Genomic DNA, 19,164 nt, shown 5'->3' on the forward strand with positions numbered 1-19,164 from the left:
TACCTTATCAAAAAAATTCTACTAGTCTTAAGTGCTGTTGTAACACTAACATGTTTTGCACATGCTGATATCTTGCTTTTCTGGTTTAAAACGTGTGAGCATAAGGGTGTGGTAGCAGCTAGTTAAACATCAGAAGTACCGTACGAGGAGAAAGAACTCAGGGGCCCTTTGATATGACTCAGAGTTGCGCTGCACTCACTTCCTCGTCAGGGTGAAACCTCTGTGTCTAAGAAATCTCAAAGCATTCTGTGAGAACTGTGTGACTTGGCCATGGGCTGCATCTGTTGCAAAGATGCCCAATTCACTGCAAACTCCAGTGAGATCAAATTAACACTCAACTACTTAATATAAATTATTGGTTTCAGTGGTACCAGGGTTGCGTCCTTCAGACTGTGGCATTCAAATCACAGTATTCATCTGTGATCAGTAGCCTTCTAAATTTTCACTCTTGCAGTATTTTACTCCAGTGGGTACAAAGTAAATGGTTTGCATATATCTTGTGTAAACCAACAACTTTGGGGTTATTGCAGATTAGGCATAGTGTTTTAAATATATTGCTACCTTTGTTCTGTAATTTCCTTTTTGCTTATCTTGGCAGGCTCTTTAGTCAAAAGAATCTCCTAATCTGTAAACATTCTGAAAATATTCTATAAAACAGTATTTGTGCTTGAGTTCGTCTGAAATGGATTTGAACTGTGTGATTTTCTTTTCTGTTTCTCTTTTTATTCTCCATAGCACCACTGCCAAGATATTGCATTTTCTTTCATAAACAGTTCATGAAATATCATAGCTTTTATGAAATACAAACATCAACATTTTAATAACTTGATGTGTATAAAATCCCAAAGCAGTATCTTCAGAAAAGTCCTTATGTTTAAATAAGGACTGCAATAATGATTCGTGAGAACAGAGCAAGTAAACAATGATTAAAGGTAGTAGGAGAGATATACACTGTCCTCCACTGGAGCAAGAGCTGTAAATATTTTCGCCAAGTTACAGAAGGTGACTTATTCAGTTCACAGCTAAATGGCATTGTGCAATTAGTGAGTCAAATCTCATAAGCTCATCTGCATCAGAACCAGATGCTCTCAGGCTGCAGGAAGCTGCCAGGGTGTTCTCACTGCTCCAGGCTTCGCTGCTGGCCTGCTCTCTGCAGCTGCACGGGCTGTTTTGGAAGGCCAGAGTGTAACCGATGTGCAGTAGGCCAACAAAACCCAGAGATCCTGTAACAGAGATCATTGTGAGAGTTCAGCCAGAACTATTTGTACAAAAGCTGACTTATGTGTCAAAAATAGAGTCATTACTTCTATCTTGGTCACTGTTCCCATGTCACTTGCTTGTTTTGTGTTCATTTGTTGGTTTTTGTTGTTTGCTTTACATATTAGTCTATGTAGCATTCGTATTTTTCAACAGCCGCAGTTTTCCCTAAACAGAGATAGGGAAAAGGAATGTAATGCTTGGACTGTCACTTTTCAATCTTTATTAAATTGCCTCAAAATCTGCAGAAAATTTAAATAAATACAAAGAGGAGTGCAGAATAGAAATCTATTTTATGTTTCTTTTCTTTGTTAACATTTTGTAAACTTCAAACTGAAATTCAAACCTTTATATTAAGGCCTGGGTTATGTTTCGTTGTTAAGTTCTCATTCTTCAACAATAAACAGAGGGTTTCCATTGAAATCAATATGAGCAAAAACTAAGCAATTGTTGCCTTGTCCTTAGTTTGTTCATATCTCAGTATGTAAAGAAATATTTGCAACTTTTCAAAGTCAATTAAACTTTCAGTGCTACATTATAGCTATGCCAATCTACATATGATCCCTCCCAGAACACTTCTTCGTACACATTCTGCAGTGCATTTCTCCAGTGAGCTCTAAGTGAAGTCAACCTTTCAACCTTTGGTTATGTGCTGTCTCTGGCAGTCCCACAGGTACTGGGCATCCTGTGCCCGCTTTCCAAAAGGCATTACAGGCATCAGGAATTTGGTTTCAGTTCAGTCGCCTCTACAGCCAGACGGAGCATCTCATGCTTTAGTCAGCTGGAGCAGTTCCCACATGCTGTGTGTGGCACACAGATCACTATCACTTGTTTTCTTACCCTACAGAAAACTGCAAACCAACAGAATCAAGAGTCCCTGGGACTAAAAGGGCCATATCCACCCTTGTGTGGATATGGTCTGGATCATGGGGATTTTTATATGGAAAGGAAATATCCACAAATTCTGGGCAGTTACTGTCAAATTGGTTTTTGGGGAGGTAAGGCTTCTCGGCGCTTCTAAGATCGAGGGTGACCTGTTGGGTGGCAGGCCTGCATTACTGCTTGGATTTCTAAGCAAGAAACAAAACCCACACACCACCTGTAAGAATGGTTCCCATTCGATACAGTATGGAAAGCACAATATAGGTCATTTTGTTTCATTGTCAAATTACTAAGTTTTTTCAATAAGACAATTTCTGTTACTTTTGCTAATTATTTTAGATTTTTCAATCAATATGTTGTCATCCATCTCCATGCCCAATGAAATCAACATGGTGTTTATAGTAAATAGAAGTAAAAACAAAATTAATTGAGCCATGGTTGACTGTTCATATGAAAGTAAATTATCTGTGTTCATTGTGCTGTCCTAATGATCACACAAAGTAACCTAACAGCAATGAAATTTTAGATTTCAGGGCTTTAATAGTTTAGAAATTGCTTCATATTTGGTAATATAATGAAGTAAATTGTTCTCATTTCTTGCCCCCAAATTCCACAGTGTTGCTTTAAATGATGTAGAAAGAAATTGTTTTCAGAATCTGCCTAGCAACAAAATATGCTCTCTCTCCCTCTAGTGGAGGATAATAAAACAGTTTTATTTTCATTTTTGCATGTGTAAACCATCAACTAATACTATCAGAAGTTGAAAGCTTTTCTGAACAAGAATATACTGTAATTTGTGTTTAATGTATAACATAAATGTTCTATCAGTGTAATAAGAGATATTTTCTTATTACTATTTTTTCTGCAAGTGTGCCAGTTTTAAAGTGATCCTTAATGATATGAATTGTAATGTATTTATGTGTATAAATATTCACAGATATCTAGAGGTGATTTAAATTGACAACAAAGGCCTAGCAGTTAAGATTAAAAATAACTCCTAATCTCAAAAGTAAAATACAGAGTGCTTAATGTTGAACACAGGAGCAGCTTGCATGTTAGTATTTGCCAGACTGATCCTGAGTGCCTAAATGATAAACTTTTTATTTTATTACAAATGTTTTCAGCATTTGTGGTGTTCACCTTATGAGATGAAACAAACTGCCACAATACTTGGATGCAATGTGTATCCATGCCTATTTCAAAATTAGATGTTACAATCTACTGGTTTGTTTCAGTCTCTTAATAAACAAATTTTTAAAGAACAGCATAAACATCTTAGTATTTGTTGTAAGTGCAAACTGCTTATGTAAGCAATGATTTACAGGACTAAGGCCATAATTAGTGATTAAACAAGATGTGCCTATAATTACTGCACTTCTATTTTCCAAAATATAACAAGATCATTGTTTCTTGGCTAGATTCCTGTTACTGTTTTCAGTGGAAAGTTTGTTTTCTTATTCTGCTGCTGAGCTTCTTTTTAGCATACTTTTTAGCATCCTCTTCTTAGCATACTTTTTAGCATGCTAAATGTTCACTAATTTAAATCAGTTGATCATCTGTGGAATTGCATCAATAGGGAATGCATATATTATTTTCATACAACTTTATTTTTTATGTCTTAAGGAAATGCTCATACTCCTCCTATTTTGTGTTTTTATTACCTCACTTTCTCTATTAGTATTTTTCTTTACCTTCCTCTTGTAAGGCCAAACTTCACACAGGTCGGTGGAGAAGTTGTCAGTCCAAGGGAATTTGAAAGACGATGTGCGTGTAGGCAGCTTCACAGGCTCCAGTTTTTAGGGAGAGAGGCTTTCTCTACCTGCAAATCACTGCCTTGCACTGAGTGTGTCACTGGGAGCATATTAATTTGAGTTTGTGTATTTGTTGTTCTTGCCAAGTTACTAAAGGGTAACAAAGCTACTTAATGAGAAGTGTTGGGTGACAGTTCTGGGTTGCCACTGTCGCACTCAAGTACCAGCAGAAAGTGGATCTCTTAGCAAGAAGGAAAAGCTTTTATTTTTTTGTACAGGGGAGTGACTCCAAGGACTGCGGTGCAATGAGTCACTCCAGGTTTAATTGCTGTAAGTAGCACAGAAACATGCGGAGTGGGTTGGAACAGTGCACTAAGAGATGGTACAGAAGAGATGGTGGAATGCTCTTCAGAAATGCTACTCTGGCCCCCAGACTCTGTCTGTACTTGCAAAACTCCTCCATCACGAAGGGGAGGAAACGGGGGTCCGGGGGATGTGGGAGCTGGGGCTGTTGTGGCTGCGGCAGCAGCTCTGCGCTTCCGTCCCCACAGAGAGCAGCGGGCGTAAACGCATCCGAGGCTCTGGAATTCGACAAACTATTTACGGCTCAGTTAGTTTGCCCGGTGTTTTAGGGAGGGCAACAGAGAACAAAAAGCAGGGGAGCAAAGTGTGAAAGGGACACAGATTACTGGCCAGGACAACGTAGCAATGTCAACACACACACCAGCCTGTATTTGTTGGTTATGTTTTCCAAAATGCTGTATTCCTTTCCCTTTTGTGTAACAAGAATGTAATAAAGATTATTATTTGTGAGAGACCGAGTGTCGGCTCCTGGGGAATTTGAAGTCAGTTGTTCACTTCTCCCTGGTTTCAAAATGGAGTCTCCAGCTCCACTGGTCGGTGGTTCTCGAAGGACCTGGCAGATGTTTGGAGATGTTCCTGCTGCTGCTGCTGCAACGGCCACAGCTGTAGTGGCACCACAGACAAAAATGGAAAAAAAAATGTTAAATGTTCACTAATTCAAATCAGTTGATCATCTGTGGAGTTGCATCAATAGGGAATGCAAATATTATTTTCATACAACTTTATTTTTTATGTCTTAAGGAAATGCTCATTAACCTTTATAAGCGTCATTTTGGAAGCAGTTTATGTTCATGTTCTGAAATGGTTTTTCACCCAATTAATATGTTCCTAACTTGGAGATTACAATTATTTCAGCCCCTTGGTATGTTCAGGTCCACTGTCTTTTGTTTTCAAGTTAAATATTGCAGACCTTTTCTTTAAAAACGCACGTACTTTATTTAGCTCATTTCATTACTGATCTAGCAGTTCCCTGAGTTTGTATTTTTTAATTTATTTCTTAACAGCAATGTAATGAGACCGTAATGAGAAGCTATAATTAGCATTAATGAGGCTTCCTGGAATGAGCAGTCACCACTACATTTTACTGTCCCTAAAAATAATGAGGTTTCCGCACCTCCGCTCGCTCGTTTCGCCGCCTGTTTCCCGTGCAGTGCCGGGTGAGGCCCTGGGGGCTCCCGGACATGGCGGACCCGCCGCCCCCGCGCGCCGCAGGACAACGATCGGCGGCGCCCGCCCGCCACGCCAGGGGGCGCTGTTGGTGGCCGGGCGGCCATGAGGGGGCGGGAGCGGCGGGGGGGCTTGTGGTTAATTGGAGGCTTTTACCTTCACGGCCGGTGGGTCGGTGCTGTACAAGCCAGGATTTGGCGCATCTTTAACCTTGTTTTGTCACGGGTAAAACAGCAGCTCAGTCAGGTAGGTCAAATGCTGCTGTGACACACTAGAGTCTTCGGTCTGGTGTGAATCAGGAGTGACGCCAATTAAATTAGTGGCGTGATGGCCGGTCACACTGGAATCAGACATGTTACGGTTTCTGAAAATATTGTTGAATTATTTGGTGAGGATGCACTATTTTTTTAACCAAACTCCCTCTAAAAATGTTGCTGCTTCAGCTGGAGCAAACTCCATTAAAAATATTTTTTAATTCCTATACTAATCTATCTCACAGGTACTCTCAATTAATTGAAGTTTTGATAGTTTATTTAAGGCCATTATAGAAAAAGTTTATTGTTCAACAAATAATTAGTCTATGTCCTTGGAATTTTATAAAATTTTTTTGCACTAAATAAAGCTGTTAATGCTTGTTGAGTATCTTTAGCATGCACAATTCATAGCGCTTCGCAAATCATTATAAACATATTGTTTCACAAACAATGCCATTTACGTCACGGAGAAACCAAGAGACACACTCAGAGCAGACTGCTGAAAAGCCTGGAAATAATGAGCTCGTCCTCTGACCCCATTTTGATGACTCTTTGACCCAAAAAGCGGGCAGTGCTTGATAGGCGGGTAAGGCGGATAATCCTGGGCCTCTGAGGAGGTTACAAATTGCATGCAGTAAACCTTAGAATCTCGCGTTCACGTCAGGCGCAGAAAACTATCGAAGGCTTCGGTATTTCTTGAAAAGCACCCGACATCTGTTAGAAAGGAAGGTTATTTTCTTTCAGCTGCAGTATTCTGAGAGGATAGAATATAGTACAGAAAGCGTATGTCTGACCTTTGTGTCAAAGTTAAATTATGTTGGTCTTTTTCCCTGCAGTTCTGCGGAGGTGGGGAAGATTCTGAGTCTCACCATTGACTTTATCCTCACTTTTTGAGAAAAACGCACAGACTGACTAATAAGACTGGTAAATGATGGCGTCTTCCTTTTCCATTGTTACAGCATCTTTATAGAACCAAATGTAATCTTACTCTGTCAAAAGCCAACTTCAAACCTTCATTACTTTTTGCAGCATCAGCTTCGAGTCCTTTGGCCTGATTCTGCCAGAGAGCACGTCCAGGCAGTTTAGATAACTGTTCTCACAATATAATTTGTTAGACCAAGGTTTTACCTACACAAGATCAGAAAGAGAAGAGTCATCATCCAGTTGCCAAGTCATGGTTTCAGTGGGAGAGCACGGGGAAAGGAAACTGCTACTAAATCTTTCAAATGTTAAATTATTTTAATTAATTTCACCCTCAGTTTCATTCATCACTTGCTAAAGTTCATTTATAAACAGAAAACAAAGTCCTACCCACTGATTAAAAAAAAAAAAAAAAACAACCAACTTTTATGAAATACTTTATTTACAGTAAATAGCGAAATAAATTGGAAAGAAGCCTGGGGTCTGTAGATGTGTATACTGACTATGAATACTGTCAGCGAGTCTTTATATAGAGAGCCTCAGAAAGATGTTTCATTATCGTCTATTAGACAAGACCAAGTCCATAAAAACACATACGACACTAATCCTGCAATGTGCAGATCTGGGGCCTAAATGACACAGAATGTTTTTCTGGATTTTTTTGCCCTTATGTTTAGAGAGCTAGATTTGCATTTCAAGTTGCTGCCTATTTTAAGTTTCTTGGTTTGGAGAGTTATTAGTTTTTTAATATTTTGGAAGTCTTATATCTATTTGCTTAGTTCCTTTTGAACTTCTGGCCGTTTTAAGGTGTTTCAAATTTGATGTCTAAAACTTGAGATGCTAATGACTTCTGATGCTTTGATAGCAGTACAGTGTGTTGTATTGTTAAGTGTACCTTGATTTATGTGTTTTGCCGTGCAGTTAATGACTTCTTTGCTTACACTGAGCTGGACTGGTTTGCAGCTGCTCCACTGAAAACTGTGGGTGTTTTTTAGCTTTGACACCAGCGCAAGCCTGGCTGTGACCTAGAGGCTCTGCAGCTGGCTTTTACCACAGTGAGCTGGCTATGATAACATCGTATTAGTCAGAACAATGAGGAGGCAGAAGCAAAGCTAAAATTGAAGCTTTGAGGATCTGACTCATGCAGTTTCTGGCACAAGGAGGTGCGAATGGCACTTCCTGGGTTTGCAGCACACGTAGCAAACCTCAGTTACAGCGTACCCCAAATGCACGATGCTATGAAAGCGCCTGCTCGCTGTCTCAGCACGTACCCACCTAACTTGCATGTTGTTGCTTCTTGTTGCTAGTTTAATGTTGGTAACAGTTTCTTGTAGATTGATAGCTAAAGGTTTTGTGCTATGGCAATTCTCCTTAACTGCTTTTGCAGTTTTTGCTCACTGCCACCCGGAGAGGACAGCTTGTAGTAACAGTATCCTGATAATCTGCAGTTGGACCATAACCTGGCAGATGTAGCGCCCCCATGCTCTCTGCCCATAGCTTTCGATATTGATAAGTGGAATACTAGTAATTACAATACCACTCATGGTGGTAATAAGCAGCATTTACCTAGTGTGTGGTTTGGTTGTATTTTTTTTTTTTCTCAGAAATAGCAATAAACTGGTTTCTCAGATGTGTTCCATCTATTCCATCAACCAGAATAATTTTATGACCTCAATTTCATATATTAATAATTCTATTCAAAAAAAGCCCAAAGCTGGCAAGTGTGCTGGCAGCTTGCTGAAAGCATGTTACAGCCCCTTTCAAGTCACAAGCCCTGTCTGAGAAATATCAACAAAATGTAATGCGTTGTAGTAATATCAGATTCAGCCCATACTGTGGATGCAGATAGCCACAAGGTATGCTCAGCATGAGGAACCAGAAAAGGAAATTCTGTCTGCAGATCTGTGGAGGCGTGAGCAAAGGAAGAGCTTTTGAGGGCAAGTCAAGAGAAGATGGTAGACATGTTTTACCCAGCGCCCTTGTCATTATACAAAATATTCTCGTGTAGATTATCCCTTCTTGCTGAATGCTGTTTTCTACACAGGACACCAGCTTGCAGCTGGTAGTGGACCTGAACAACACAAGACATGCTCCAGCTAAATTTTTAGGACTTTCATAGATGTCTTCTTTGGGGGAAAGGCAGTTGTCATTCTGAGGTTTGGAACCAAAATCTGGATCAAAAATATGGAGGTTTTGTGGTTGTTTCACCCACATTTTCCAGGCCACTTATGTTTTTCATCCACAGTTAAAATTCACCGTATACATTTGAGATTCTCTAAATTGACGAAGAGAGTCCCAGGAAGGAATTTTAATTAATTTTTCAGTGATATTGTTATTTATATGTATTTATTTCTACAGCACTTAGAAGATGCTCTCTTGAATCTCCCTGGACAAATGGAAGGTCATAGTACTACATGAAACCAGCAATGATCCAATCTCATATGCAAAAGTGAGTAGTGTGCACTGAAAATGGGTAGTGCTGATGTAGGAGGGACGCTTGTGCAGTCACACCTTCCATCTTGCTCATCTATACTGACCTTAGTGAGTGCCATGACCTTGTAAGAATCACTCAACCTGTTTCCCATGGACTATTATTCTCCCTGTTCCTTCTCCTATTACTTTTTCTATTCTGCTATTTAAGAGGATTTATTTCTAAAATATTTTTATGCATTTCTTAGGAAATTTTGAAACAGCTTTGAAGGCTTGCCTTTGAGGTGTTTCAGCTGGCTGAAGGGACAGGTGAGGTGAACTACATGTAATTAAATAGTCTATACCATTCATGCCATAAGAAAAATACCAAAAGCTCTTAATTTTTTTTTTTCTATGCTACTTGGGTGGAAGAAGGATTTTTATAAAATTTCAGAGGAATCCTAGAAAACATTTTTCAGCTTTTATGATTTTGGAAAATATGCAAGATGAAGACTTCTGTAGCAGGAAATTCCTTCAGCTATGGCAGAGGGTGCAGCATATTTCCTAAAAGAACAGAATGTTCCTAGAAAAAAAATCCTGGAATATCCTAGAAAGGTATCAGTGTGGCATTGAGTGATGTGCAATCTAGACCTTACAAAATGTCCTGAGTTGTTGTGGTGAAGCCCATGAAATGTTAGAAAAACTGCTAAATTAGGGTGATCTATGTCTCAGTGTCTGCCAGGATGACCATGATGCAGCTCTTGGTTATTTTGGTAGCTGAATAGTCCACCAAATGAGGACAGCTCAAAGGCGGCTTAAGACTTCGGCATCTCAGAAATCCTGTTTCTTCAGCCAGACAAGTAAAACCTGTGGGGCTTTGTTTGAGTATTTCTTAGCCACACGTAATTGCTATTAAACTAATATAGTCACACTGGTGTAAAGCCAGTCAAGCAATAGACAGTGACTTCCTTTGTGGCAGATGAAAACAAACTCTTGTTTCCATCTCAGTGCCTCAAGTCTCAAGTTTCCAGTGAAAATCCTGGGGAAGCGCTGATAGGCTACATCAAAGGAGGCTCTGCCTTCCAGACTGTGCATTCGGTCTTGCATTTTTTAAACAAAAAAAATTTCACTTTTGCAAAGAATGACATAGATATGATAGGTGAAAATACTCTATGAATTTCTAACTGACAAGTAGTATAAGGATACGTAGCGTTTTGCTGTAATATAATAATGCTGAGTGTCTGTATTGAATCTGTTTGTATCCATCACAAAAGACTCACTGCAGGAAGACATTGATTCTGATCATTCCCAGTTAAAGATCATTCTGATTTTGGAGACTACCTCCTAATAGCCATCTGACATATAAGTACAGAACTGAGGTTCCTGTTAAATGCCAACTAGGAACACTGCAGACAGCACAGAGCTGCTGCCCACACTGGGCACGAAGCCATGCTTGAATGTCTTGTGGGTGAAGACTTGCATGAACAGGCCCCATGACTCTGTTGCAAGAGCTGTGAAAATTCATAAATTGAAATTGTGTCATATGCCTGGGTACTGATCTAAATCGGCATATCAATCTAAACTGCAGGTGAGACCCCTAAGCTACGTTTTACTTTTTCCCATACACACGAAATGACCAGCTGACAGATGAATGACTAAGCAAAGCAGTAGTTATTTATGCACGTATAAAGTTGACTTTCTAGAGCCCCTGACAACCACAGGAGACAATGGTTTGATTTTACTATGTGTATTCTGCATATTCTAGCAAAAAACAAAGCAGTTTTCTTCTTATTTAGTACACACTTTCAATTAGTTCATCCTTCTACACAATAAATGGAAGATAGAGTGCCTGCTGTGTGTATATATATGAGTATATATATATTTTATGGCTGAAGTAGCTAAATGCTTCACTTGCTAAATAGATTACACTAGGAGACCAGAAGGTCAATTTGTGACAATGCAGTGCATTTAAAAAATAGCCCCAGACGCCAGTATTGACACTGTTGAACTGAAGCTGTATGGCTGCACAGAGCCCCAGTAAAACCAGCGGCTGGCCTGTGGAGAGCAGTTTGAAGCTTTGGAGCTGTAACTCTGAGGTGATGCATTAGCGGTAACAGGTAGGCAGGAAGAGGTGAGTCTGCACTACCCATCTGCCACTTGAGGGACCATCAAGAAGGCTCAGTGAGCAGCTTATTCTCTTTATTTGTTTCTTCCTTGCTTTGCCCTATGAAATAGCATCAAATGAATCAGTCTAGCTATGAAAAATGGTGCTTTTTATGATGAGGGTACTTTTAATTTCCATACTCTCTATATTCATCTTTCAGCTAAATGGCCATCAGGAGGACACAGTTAAGATTATGTTTTACAGGTTCTGGTACAATATTCTTGCAACCATGAAAATCAATATATCACATATACTAGTAAAATCAGCTAACAAATGTGTGGTGCAAAGCTCTCTTACTGTGAATAGCTGGTAACTGGGCTTGTGGTTGAGGGGAAAATAGCATCATGCTCACTGTACAAATTATGATATCTTTATGGATTTTATTTACAGAACCTGGGAGCTGGTTTTAAAGATCATAAACATGTTCAGTAATTCATCAGAAGGAAAATGCTCAGTATCACAGCATATAGAAAAAGTAGTAAAAACATTCCTTTATACAGTTGCTTTCATTTTTATTACTTCAGTTAAGTTGCTAACACCAAAGATAGTTTGAAAATGCTTTCAAATGAAGAAAGAGTTCAATATTTTTCTCCTGTGCCGTCACCTCCTCTGTTGTTCCCTTTTCTGTGACCTTGGTGCCATCTGTTACACAGCACAAATACTTGATGTGAGAACTCCACAACTGGTAATCTGGGCAACCTTTGGTGTACAAGTAGCAAGTGGGAGAAGACCTTTTACTTTGATGGCACTTAACCAGTGCCTTGCTACATATGCTGACCTTTGCAATATTTACCACTGGTGCACACAGTGAAACACAAAATTATCTTTTGTGCTTGTATTATAGCAAAGCTTAAAGCTATGTACCTATTACTAACAGAAGGCATGAAAAAAAAGACCAGAAGGTGTATTCAAAATGTAATCTCCTTGGCCAACTGCACTTGGAGCTGATTTTGCCAGAACAGCTGGAATTGTTTTAATTGTAGTTCTTATAACCATCATTTTAAACAGCTACTGCCTCTTCTGCAGAGAAGGAAAGCATGCTGGCCATTTAAATAGGTCAAATAAAAAGGCCAGAAAAACTATCATTATTCATGCATTTGCACTTTCTGCTACTTCTGATAACAACTGTTGGAAGACACCCTGATAACACTATTTTACATTTATCAGCCTTTCTTGTTTTGTTGTTTGCATTGTGCTTTAACCCTGTGGTTTATGGTCAGTGAAACAAAGAGCTGCAAACCAAGCTATCCAACAGGCAACAATTTGGTATGCTTCCCACCACATGACAAACGGTAATGACATAGCAGCTATTCAATTTATCAAGTGAGGTGACTGATCATAGATGTAAAACCCTAGCTCTTCCTCCTTCTAGGAAAGTACAATCATCAGCACTGTAAAATAAAGAAGAAAGGCTCAGATACTCCTGCACAAAGTGTTTTTATGACACTGGCTGGAGCTTAAATGAAGTTGAACTGTTTGACTTTAACAATTTTCAGATCCTTGTTATTATGGCCGTACTGCTATGAAGCTTACTATGAAACAAGATTGAGCAGAAGACTGAGTGTGAGCTAGCATGTGAGAATGCTACAGGTTTGCCAAAAGAGATCTAAACCAGGATTTATTTTAAAAGAAATGGAAGCCTACTTTCACTGGGGTGTAGTAGACGTGTTGATTGTAGAGAATACAGTGGAATCCAGCTTCAGATAACTATTGTGAGACAGGAGAATAAAAGCAGTAAAATAAGTTGGGATCACAGCCTTTCCAAATGCAAAATCAACTTGCAGAATCAAGAATCTGAGTTGGTTTTAATATTTGAAATATGTACACTATTTTGTCTGTATTTATTACATTTAGAACAATGAATTTTTATTAGGATTTTGGTGAACCAGCATTTTTTGTGAATTTTTCCCTTTTACCATTGAATTCTGAAATGCATAAATATTGGGAATGTGAATCCTATTTCTTTAAAGCAATGAGTTCTTGAACTAACAAGGCTGATAACATTGTTCTTGTCCTCTAAAAGTAGCTGTACTTGAGGGAAGGACATGCATATTTTTTACCTCTTGCTTTTCCACTTTCACTATATCCCCTGAAAAGTCTAGAGGCTGCCTTTTGGAGTAAGGTAAAGCTAATAAAATCTTTGGGGTTTTATTTTTAGGGAGGCTACCTAGACATAGAAATTTGAAAAACTAGACTAATTTTTGTTGAAATATTTTCCAGCATTGTCAACCTCAAGAGATCCATTTCATGAGTACGGACACCAGAAAAGGAAATATCAGCTCCTGAATTACTATAAAACTAAAGGAAAGCGAATCTGGTGTTAACTTGCCTTTTATTGTTTAACCTTTTAGTGTATGCTTGCTTTTAGCTTTGATATACACCTATGAAAGGGAAAAATTATTTGTAAATAAATAAATTTTAAAATAATATTATATTCTTCCTAATAATAGGATCCCAGAATCCTATCCCACAATTCTGTGATGAGGAAGAAAAATTACCCTGTACTTAAGGATAAAATTTCAGTACCTGGTGCATTACTCTATGACTCACTACATGCTTAACTTGTGACATTTAAATTTGAAAGCAGTGGCCTTGTGTATGTGATCCTACTTTTGCAGATGTAACAAGCAGATGAAAAAGAGAGGAAGAAAACTGCTTATTTAGCAGTGAGTTTAGATGAACCAATGAGATCCTCCACTGAAACTGAAAGTACAAAAAAATGAGGAAGTGTGAGCCCAACCACTTGCCAATTTCTGCCGTGATCAGGCAGCAGATAAGTTGTTTTCAGCTTGGTGTTTATTTTAGCTTAATATCATCGTAAGTACAGTACAGTTTGCACAGGAACTGAAAACTAAAGCTAGCTCATAATGAGATCCACTTTGCTGGTTGGAGCGAGCCCTGAATTTTAGGTATGATGGAGGAAAAAAATGTTTCCTGCCTCCCAGTGTAGTGTAAACTGAGAGAATGGTATCCAAGTAATGACTTGGAGAAAAATGGCCTGAGGTTTGTGTGTAAGCTGAGCCCTGGTGCTGCTGCTGAGCTGCCCGCCAAGCACTGCTGGCTGCTGCCCGTGTACGGCTGCCCCGGCGGGCACTGGGCTGCACCGGGCAGCCTCTCAGACCACTGGGGACTGCCTGCTCCCAAAAGCTTGTTTAAACCTTGGCTTCAGTGAAGAGAACATCACAGGGCGTGAGAAACAACACATGAGCTCTGAAGTATACGTTCACACCTACTATACATGACTTCTAGAGATGTAGGCATTTCAGCATCACTGAAATGCTGTGTAAAAATATGAACACAAATGATATAAAGATACCATAAGGCCACATTAGCAATGGAAGTTAAAAAATATGTTAGACAAATGCTAGAAAATCAAACAGCCAGTATGTGGGGTTTAATTATTAATTTCCTTTTTCACCGTAAATAAATCTAAATCTTGCTGCTTTTCTCATTTCATCCTGTTATGTACAGTGTTGAAACAGGAGAGGAGAGAAGGTGCAAAGAGTTCTGCTATAGGGAGCTGGGGAAAGTCCAAGCTAACAGACAGAAAAATGTGCTGTCTGTTTGAAGACCGGAGTAATGCAATACAAAGCAGTCCGTTCTGGGTATCGCTGCAGTTACAGCACCAGATTTAGAATAACTGCAAATTGAAACCTGAATAGTGGTGGAAACTGTGATCTCTACAGAATTTCCGTAACACAAGTAGAGTGATTGAGGGGGTCTCTCTTCTGAGTGTCTTAGCAAAGAGTTTTTTACGTCCTAGATACCACAAAGGAGTTCTCAGTTTTCCCTTCCTATGGCTTCTTTGGGGCTATAGCCCTTGGGGCAGATGTTCCTAAGTTCAGGTGCTAGTGTAGATTTATGGTGGCTGTTATAACCATAGTCATTTGAGTATCTTTTAAAGGCAGAGTTTACACTTAAATTTAATTCCAGTGGATAAACTTCTAGGTAATACCAGATTTTTGCATAGTTAAATCATTAGTAAGGTGGTTATAGAACACAAGCTAAGGCAACCACAGACTTTTTCAAACAAATATGCTCAGCAAGTTATATTAAACAAGATGGTAAACATTCCAGAAGCATCAAGTCCTTTTCTCCAATAGAGCTCCTCCTAATGAAAATAAGTGGTAATGCCAGTGGAATTTTTCTCAAGCAGGCAACATCTAATGAGGCATGCAACTAATACCTGACTTTTCCCCCTTATCCCATATGAGAGTTCTCAAATTGCTACTTTTGCTTTGTTGCATTTTTATGCTTTAGCTATTTTGTCCCTGCTCTTCTTCTGCATTTGTCCAGACATTGCTCCATTTCATAGCAGCAGAGAAGCTCAAACAGCAGAAGCAGCCAACCCGCTTTCCCACAGTGAGTAACCACAGGCTTGAAATGTCAGAAAACTATATGCCACATATCGTTATCGCTAGTTATGATATATTAATATATTCTCCATTGTTAATGGAGAGGATGTATTCTGATTATTTCTACAGAGGATTTCAGAGTGATGATGGCTGTTGATATGTTATCATTTCTGAGAATATAGACAGAAACACCTTGGAGTGTACCTCTGAGCTTGCCTTCACTACAAACGTTCTACTGTCCTGCAAGGCTTTTCAGCACCAGTTCCAGGAAGCGCTCTCAGGCAATGTGGTTTTGCCCACATGTGAAGACAGATTGGGAGATTTTACACATGCTGATTAAAACAATCCTTGGTCTAACTAGAGCACAGGCCAGACAGAAGTTTAATAGACCAGCGATACGTTCTCTTCCGCAGGAGCTGACATCTGCCAGCAGTAACTGCAATCATGGGATTAGTTTTCCAAATTTTAGATATTTCAGGAGAAACCATGCTTTTATATATATTTCCATCTTTCAGTGTTTCTATAATACTCTGAAGTAAATCTGGCATCATGTAAATTATGACTATTCTCTGTCAGTGTCTTCAAATCAAAAGGTGATAGGTTTTGGTGATACATCTTGTTTTCTGTATTTGCAAGCACAGTGAGCAGTGTGGTCTCTGACAGTGCAGCAGTGTGCTGTTCAGTGCATTTTTCATTGATAACAGAGATCCTGGAAAGAAAGTTCTGCTCTTACTGGTATATGTTCGGCCTGGCTTCTTAGGCCTAGAACTTCAGTAGCATGTATTGTAGCACCATGTTGACTTCAGTGAATTTGCAGTGATGTAACAGATTGAAATTCAGCTTGAGAATGAAGGAAATAGATTCTCAGCTGAGGAAAGAGAAGTTGAACTTAGATAATTACTTTCCAAAACAGATTCACTCGCAGCATTAGATGTTTCCAACAAAGCTGGTTAGCACATTGCTGGCAAAAGATTTGTGAGCATGTTTTGCTTGGATTGTTCTGCTTTGTCAGTGTGGTTTGGAACACAAAGGCTATTGTTTAAAAAACCATGAATGTTAACTTGCATTCCATTGCTGGGTTATTACGCAGGGTGTGGAAAGACAAAGCAAGCTCTGATTTTTAAAAAAATACATTGTTTTCTTTTTCCTTTCTTCTTGCTTGTGCCTGGTTCTCCTTTATTTTAATGTTTCTTCTCCAGACTATACTCTCTGAAACCGTGAGTGTCCTCTAGCACTTCTGGGCAAATATAAGTACATCCACAGCTGTGTCTGTACAATAGAATATAATACAATAGAATAGAATTTCACTTAGAAGGGACCTACAACAATCATCTAGTCCAGCTGCCTGTAGACCATCTAGCAGAGCTATATAAATTTAAAAAATAACTTACAGAATCAATTCTGTAATGATGTCTGTGAGCAGTGATATTTGCAATATACCTACTCTGAAATTAGGAGGTAATTGCAGTATAAAAATCCATACCTAAGCTATTCCAGAAAACTCTGGGTGTAGTTTCAGAAGTGGCAGAGACCCCACTTAGACCACACTGCCACCACATCTACCACCATCCATTGATTCTCAGCCCTGAGCCACATGCTCTAACTGTCTCCATAGCCCTGGTTCTAGTGTTTACAGAGCAGTGTCGTGAGATAGATGAGCTCACTAACATAACCAGAAATAACCTTACCAAAAAAGAGTTCGTTTTCAGTTGAACTGGTGACCTGATCCGGTTCAACATGCAGCTTCACAAGTAGTATTCAGTGTGTTGTAGGGGAAAAATAAATTTCATAAATTACTTGATACTCATTGGATATTTATAGGAGAACATTTGCTTTCTTCTGCCGTTAATATTGAGGAATTTGTTAAGGACTTAATTAAAATTGTTTGTTTTAGCACTAACAAGATACGTTTGTATAAAGATTGTGGTATTCTAGAAGCTTCTGCAGTTCCAGAATTTATCAAATATCTTGCACATATGAGGAATCATTGAAAGGGCAGCCTAAAGGGTAGGAAAACCAGCAGGCATGTGAAACAAACTGCCAGTGTAAGCAAGGAGCAAGTGATGAAAGGCATCGAGGGTGGAAGAAAGACTAAGGTTTATTTTTGTCTGGAATAAAGTCCCTGGTGCTTGGTAAAGATGAAACCGTTGTACCTCTTTTGTACAACATAGATGATTGATTCAGGCCTAATGGCTATTACTTAAAATATCCTCCATGCGTAGATTTGCACCAGAGTAAACCAACAGAAACACCAAGAATTTCTTACTTGTTATGAATGATCCTGGAAAGGCCCAAGAATTACGAAATAAAAGAACAAATGTAATAAATTTACCTGCTGTTACTCCACAGTAACACTATTTCCTTGTCTGGCTAGCACTTCCTCAGAGTAATTATACCATGGTTTTGGAAACTTTTTATAACGTTTCTGTCTGACATCGCACTTCCAGTTGCCTGACAGAGGTTGTTCTTCGTTGGGATAGCCCAGTTATGCATGTGGTTCTGGGTTCTGTTCATGAGTGAATCACTTAACCTCTCTGTCTTTTTCTCTTTCCATCCATAAAATTAGCATAATAATAGTAATTTTTCACAGGCTATAGTTAGGCTCAATTAATGTTTGTAACGATCTCTGAGATTGTTGGATAAAACATGCTGTAAAAGTGTATTATTATTGTCAATAGATCCTTTTGTACAACTGCACTCTAACAAAGCACTACCGTTGCTCACTATCTTTAGTCCTAAAATTTCATTGCAATTCATAAGGGATACAACTTTCTGTTAGTATGCCAGTTTCTCTTCCTGACTCATTCATACCATCAGAAGAACAGTGTCAATTCTGAAACATGGAAGAGCTGCGGAGTTTGTGTGAAAGAAATGATGTAATTTCATAAGTGATCTAGGACTAAAGGCCTTTTTAAAGCAGAGCCTCATTTACACTGACCTCAGTTCTGGTTGAACTAGTTCAGACTTCAGAGAGCTGCAATTTGTAGAACAGCTTTCTTAAAATGAGGTACCTGTATAGTTGGGAATATAAATAGTCCTTAACCATGGAAATGATGGCAGTGTCAGAGAGTGGTCGCAGACAAATCTCGATCTGCACCATTGGAGGAAACCATCAGTCATCTGGGTTCCTAGTTAATGCCCTTGGGTTTTGGTTACATACACCAGGTTAACAGGTGGAGGATGGAGGCTTAGAACTCCTGTTTGTCAGGAGCAGATGGAAAAAGAAGGTGCAAGCTGCACAACTGGACAGGCTGGGAGAGATGGTGTCAGCAGATCTGCTGGCCACAAAGGGCAGCCCACGCTTTGCAGCATAATGAGTAGCTGAGCTTGAGCAAGTAAGCTTGAAATGTTGGGAGGTTTTTTGTTGCTTTGGTTCTACATTTGTTCGACTGTTTGGAGCTGTGAGACAGTATCTATACATATGAGAAGTGAGATTTCTCTGTCCTATTATGTGACATTTGATTTTATCAAATTTGAAACAGTTTTCTTGGAACTTCTAAACCATTTTCTCTTCTGACATACTTCAGCTTCCTATCCCTGCTTGTTTTGGTTCTTGTATTATTCAAAATTGATGTCTTGGTATTTATAATATTGATAAATGTGTGTTATTCTCATCCTGTCTGTTCTTCAAAATAGCTGAA

At 39.1% G+C, this 19,164-nt stretch overlaps 1 protein-coding gene and 1 long non-coding RNA gene across 2 annotated transcripts in view; both read left to right on the top strand.

The window, feature by feature from the left end:
- The window catches only part of RASA2 (RAS p21 protein activator 2), a 423,219-nt gene that overhangs the window by 322,103 nt on the left and 81,952 nt on the right, over nucleotides 1-19,164 (top strand). The gene's annotated exons all lie outside the window — the stretch shown is intronic.
- Nucleotides 5,558-9,329, top strand: LOC139828618 (uncharacterized). The gene is made up of 3 exons (XR_011740427.1): nucleotides 5,558-5,666; nucleotides 8,954-9,044; nucleotides 9,274-9,329. It is a non-coding gene; the product is annotated as an uncharacterized lncRNA (long non-coding RNA).

This window comes from Patagioenas fasciata, chromosome 9 (assembly GCF_037038585.1).
Source record: "Patagioenas fasciata isolate bPatFas1 chromosome 9, bPatFas1.hap1, whole genome shotgun sequence".
Classification (NCBI taxonomy): domain Eukaryota; kingdom Metazoa; phylum Chordata; class Aves; order Columbiformes; family Columbidae; genus Patagioenas; species Patagioenas fasciata.